General features: G+C 46.8%; 1 protein-coding gene across 2 annotated transcripts in view; it reads right to left on the reverse strand.

The window, feature by feature from the left end:
* Nucleotides 1-5,354, reverse strand: part of Dsx (transcription factor doublesex) — a 129,527-nt gene extending 124,173 nt beyond the window's left edge. Inside the window, exon 1 of one of the 2 annotated variants that reach the window (XM_076811091.1) lies at nucleotides 4,231-5,354. The gene's annotated coding sequence lies outside the window, so the exon portion shown is untranslated. The remainder of the gene's footprint in view (nucleotides 1-4,230) is intronic. The other variant, XM_076811093.1, reaches the window with a different exon arrangement.
* Between the last annotated feature and the right edge of the window lie 646 nt (nucleotides 5,355-6,000).

A 6,000-nucleotide genomic window follows, 5' to 3' on the forward strand; every position in this document is an offset into this window, starting at 1 on the left:
CGTACCGTGCGCGCAATGCATCACGGCAACGGCGGGCGTAAAGAACAAGGATGACGGAAAGTGTACTGACGCGATCGATCGAAAACAACGAAACGGAATGAAGCAAAACAAACAACAAAACGCAGCAAGGCTAAAGAGAGCGGGAAGAGGGTAAAAAAAGGGGTACAAGAGAAACTTCTGGCCGGTTCACAAGAAATTCTCTTCCGAGGGGGGGGCGTAATGGAATGATAGGCGGATTATCGAGTGCCATTTAACGCAGACGCGACGCGCACGTCTACGAATTTAGAAAAATCCTCGGAAAGCGATCGCGTGTTCGCAGGGAACCATTGTCCAGTTCTTCGCAGGCATAAAACACCCTCGGAACCGCCGCGCCGGTTTATCTTTTCTCGTCTCTCCTTCGCCGTGGTTCTAGCCGCTTCATTTTCATAGAAACGAAGTGTAATTACTTCACCGGCATCAAAGAAGCCGACGACACTCTGACCCGCGAACGACAGCAAACGGGCAAGCGTTTTCACGGTCCAGTACCAATCGGCCCACGAACAGGAGCGCAACGATCTTCGCCCGCAACAATGTGCCACTTTCGCTTCTCGTGGGCATCGCATTTTGAGGGGAAGCAGCATATTTCCGGACAATCGTTGCGACTCACGGACGTCGTTTAACGTCGCGTTTCGGCGCATCGTAAACTATGTACATATATCAGGCGTCGCAGAAACGACCCGACTTAATTGCAAGTAAAGCGAGCCGAACAATGCACGCGCTTTTCTTATCGCCTGCGCGGTGTGTCCAATTTGCCGTCTTCCCACACTAGCCCCTTTCCATCTCCGCCCTTTCTGCAACATCAGACCGTATCGGGCAATTTCGAGCGAAACGCGAATCCAAGGCCTTCTCGGGCTGCATTTCGTTCTTTTTTTCTCCCCTCTCTCTCTCTCTCTCTCTCTCTCTCTCTCTCTCTCTCTCTCTCTCTCTCTCTCTCGGGCGGCGAGTGTTCCCGTGAAGATCGAACTCTTTATTGGATATCGTGCTCGCCGGCAAGAAAGAACGTAGCACGATCGTTGATGATCATTCGGTAAGTTCTCGTGTTTCGACAAGACCGTGGTCGATCCACTGTTTTTCTTTTGTTACACGCCCTCGACGCCGCTGAATAAGAAGTTTATAGGCGACGGGGGAGAACGCGAGAAGGTATCCGGGGCCGTGCGCGGATATCCATGGGATGCCTCTCGATCGACGACGTTATCGTGGGATCGATACATATTAATTATTGGCAGGTGCACCCCGGCCGATTATTGACGCGACCGAACATAAGTCTCCATTAACGCTACACGCGCCGTGACAGAGTGGCAAAGGTGTCGCGCGGAGAGATGCGATCTGACTGTTCATTTTCTGAAATGGCTTTTTGCACTTTCTACGGGGCCGTGGCGACGGGCACGTTCGCGTGGAAGAAACGCCGTTGATTAGAGATGGGGAAGAAAGGAAATGTTAGGATATGCTCGAAATGGCAAATGGAGATGGCGAAATAGCAATTACCAGTCTGAAATGTGTCTGGTACGAAAAGGTCTTTATGCACTTGCGCGCAGGCGAACGAATGTGTTGGGATAGACGATGTACGTGCAGTTTGGGATGGGATAATCGGTTGCATGGGGAATGTAGGGTCTAGAATGAGTAAATATATGACATATTCGAGGTACAAGTTTCTTAGTACAGCGAGGGATGTGAATGATCGCAAAAATACTTGAACTTTGCACAAAACCAATGTAGCATGTGATGCTCAGGAATCATAGTGCTGGGAGACTGGATTGAAAATCATATTAGCTTAATAGCCTACTCAATTTATATCGAACCTAATTAATATAATGATTTAGACTCTGATTAGAGACTATCAAAGGGGAAAGAAAAAAATTTAGAGAGCTAGCACGAGGAAGGCAATGAGTGCAATAAAATTGTTCAACTTGTAAATAGCAGATATTGTATTCTAAGAAATGCAAACCCCACTGTGACTCTGAGCGAAACAGTTAACTAGAAGAGTTAAAAACATTCCTCTCTTTTTTGGTCCAGAACTACTTGCAAGGCTATCAAGACATTTAATTCCGTTTTTGCATGATAGATACGTTCCTGAAAAATTCGTGTAAAAGAGGTACAGGAAAAAAAAATAGTGCAAAAGAGAATTTAATTTCTTTCCAGACCGTGTTAATTCAAGATCGTGTAAAACAGAATCAAGTGTATATAGTTGGAATGAATTATAATTTGAAATAGAAGCTCATCCAGGAATACTGGTTTCCATGCATAAGAGCCAAGGAGAATCGTTATCTTAGCAGAGGAAATAGAGATCTTCTATTAAGTTTTGCCAAGCAGTGTATTAACGAAGATAATTCTCTCTGAAAGGCGAGTCTGTATGAAGGAAATCAACCAATAATCATAGTATAAAAATTTGCGGATAACACAAAAGGATAATGGTAGTGAAAACAGAAATTTTGTATGTATATAAAATGACGATGAAACATGGAGGTAACACAAAGTTAGGTACAATGTAAAATTTTTGTTCCCAACTCGGAATCGATTCAAAGAAAATCAAACCTGTTGGATGCTATACTATTCCAAAGACGTTACCACATGCACCACAAAGTCCTAATTTAGATACCATCGAATATTCGCGGAAACGCGTTTTCGAAATTAAGAAAATCATTGAAGCAACATTGTAGCCACATTTCCAATAGCTTTGTCGCGCGTGCTATATTTTTCGCGTTATTAAAAAATCCGTACATCTTCGCGCTAAATGTGTTGATTGATTTGACCAAAATTTACATACTGTATGTAATCTTATACCCTCTAGATAATGAATACTCTTTTAAATAAATAATTACGGTATTCTGCAATTTAAATTGTGGACACCACCCAGTATATGTGCATACACTTATCGGTATCAAGTAAGAAAAAAGAAACAAGTTGTGCGTAATTCGACAATTATAAACCATGAACTGACATAGTTAAATATTATGTAACGTTCTAAAAGTGCATTTCTCGTATTGAAATGCGATGGAAATTAGTTTGAATACGTTACACAAAGATGACATTTAACGTCAAATAGCAGAAAGAATGCTAAACCAGTATACGTAGACAAAAGATAAGAAAATATACTGAATTACCCTCAGAACCATGAAAATATCGACATCAATAATAGATGGCACAGTCATTTAAATCAAATTCGGCACGTATCGAATTATTTGCACAACATCACAGTCTATTCGCATACGAATAAAAATGTGTTCAAGTGAATTACTAAAGTATCATTCTACGCGCCGACTAATTTCTTCATTAATTTAATCAACCTACAATATAATATGCGCTTTGTAATATCGTATCAGTACCACTAACCAAGGATTCATATTTTTAAACTCACTTTAAACAACTGACAAATATTTCACCGATTCGAATCCCACTATTTTTCTTCGAATGGATAGAATGCAAGTCATCGAATACTACGAAGAACGCAAACTACTTAACCGGACCGAATTTTCTAATATTGAAACTACCACAAAATGTTCGAGTACTCGATTTAATTCGTACCGACACGCGATGACTGTGACCAGGTACGCGGGGGGCCGGTGAGGAAACGCATCCACGTATGCATCTGAGATTCGCGAGAACTGCAATATGCACGTGTTCGTGATCAAAGGAATGCTCTCATAGCGGCAACGGTGCGCGACCGTGTCGCGTGATCGCGACAAAGATGTTGAACGCTATTCGCGAGCATACATAGGTACGTACTATCTTGCTGCACGGCAATTTCTGCACAAATCGTGTAGCAATTCCGAACGTACGTGTGGCAATCGTAAAAAAACGGTTTTGATGTAAGCGTTATCGTTACGTAAAAGACCGTATCATACGGCCATTTGTACAACTGCATTAAGTCGATAGCGGCAGAAAAAGTCTTGCGAATCTAGGCAGCGACGGAAGTCGCGATAAGAAAGATGAACAGACTGCTGGAGGAATTGGTACGACACGACCGATCAACGGTATCTTCGTGCCGCAAGTTTGCAGTAAGTCGGAACAGTGTTACCAACATTATTCACGGAGAAGTCATTGCCGATGCGAAATACTTTTAAAACGTTACGTACGAAAGGTGCGAGCGCGTATAACGAAGGTAACTAAACTAGCAGGAAGTCGATGATCGTTTCGAGGTATGACTGATGCAAAAATTCCTCCACGGAAGCATAGAAAGTATCATGTTTTTACCTGATATACGAGAAGTAGAAGGGTCCTGTTTCTTCCCGAGCACTCTTCGGTGGGCCTTTCCAATAGATCGCCAGCGGTCCAATGATCGGGAGGCACACGTAACCGTCGATACAGCCGTAAAATCACAATTCTGGCAAGAAAGCACTAAATCGCACTGTGTCGATACCCGGCCCGTAGGATCAGCGCAGTCCAATCAAGAAAATCGCCCCGTTACTGCGCGACTCGCAGTGGGATGCACGTTTCCTTCGTACCACGCGACGAGATCCAACCTCGTATCGCATTTACGCGCGAGAACTGACGTGCGCGCGCACAGTTGGCCCGACGTCTTCGCATTCCCCGCGATTTGTCCCTCTCGCGGTCGTCACGGTAACCACACTCGGAAACGACCAGCAGCACCAACAATCGCCGAATGTTTCTATTCACCTATTGCCGGGGTTGTCGCGCTTTGTCACGCCGATCAGACGGCAGCGAGTCGAGCTTCGGCTGGAAGCGGCGGTCTCTCTGCCCCGCGCGGCACCGACTCGTAACGACGTGATCGAGAAATCAGCGGCGAAGCAACACGATCGCGCTCGCCCAGTCCCGCGAGAAGCATAACAAAACTCAGCCGAGCTTGGAGCCGCACGTTGCGTACACTTTTCGGACACGCGCACTCTGACTGCCTCCTAGTCCGCGCGTCTTCCTCGTGTCCCGCGTGTCACTCTGACCCGCTTCTGCAGCAAGTTCCCCCCTTGCGGCGTGTCAAGACAGTTACCTCCATTGGAGTGCGTTGGTGCATGTTAAATGCCGCCCAATTATCCAGCACAGGCTATGTCTCTCGTTGGGCCACACGGTGTCGCGCGAATCCGTCACTGCTCTCTCTCTCTCTTTCGGTGAAAAACTTGCGCGAACGTCACTGGCGTGGCAGCGTGCAACAGCGCGGAGAACCGAGGAAGGCGAACCTCTGCCACTGCGGTGCGTTCAGTCAGCAGCGGTACCGGTCCACCGTCCCGGTGATACAGAGGGGCCTAGACGGCGAGACGTGGAAAAGCGCGAATGAAACGAGAACGCGACTCTACCGCCGATACGAACGACGCGCGCCTGCATACGGTCCGTAACTCACTAAGAGTGCTGGCAGCGACGGCACACCGACGAGTTGCATGGTGGCCTGCGGGCACCGGTTGGGAAGGGGCACGTTCCTCGCGCGGGGAGGAGACACGTTCGGTGCAGTCAGCGGTGCGGCAGGGGGGGGGGTGGGGGCGAGGGGTCCGTCTGTCGAAGAGTGGTGGTTGGACGGGTGGAGGTGGCACGCGGGTTTAGACGGACGTCGAGGTTTTACGATTGAATCCGTCCGACCGCTGCCGCGTAGAATCTACCTACGCTTATTTAGTTATAGCGATACTCTCGAGACACATCGAATTACTTTGAGCACCAGGCGTGCAGGGACTTGTGGTGCAGCCAGCCACGAGCCGATGCCTCAAGAATGAACTAGGGAAAAGTGTACTTGCAGTACAGCGTTTGGGGAGAGAAATGAGTTTGAATTTAAGGCTACTTCGCGCCTGTCGAGTATATGTGTTAGTGATCCTCTAGGTAGGGAGCGGAACAACGCGTATCGTCGCTGATTGGTTGCCGCGATTTGGAGCAAAAGCGGAAGTAGACAGGGAAAGAAACTGTAAAAAAGAAAGAGACAGAAATACTGATAGAAAGAGGCGGAAATACTGACAGAAGAAGAGAGAGAGAGAGAGAGAGAGAGAGAGAGAGAAATACTGGTAGAAAGAGACAGAAATACTGGCA

This window comes from Andrena cerasifolii, chromosome 4, assembly GCF_050908995.1.
Source record: "Andrena cerasifolii isolate SP2316 chromosome 4, iyAndCera1_principal, whole genome shotgun sequence".
In the NCBI taxonomy this organism is placed as follows: Eukaryota; Metazoa; Arthropoda; class Insecta; order Hymenoptera; family Andrenidae; genus Andrena; species Andrena cerasifolii.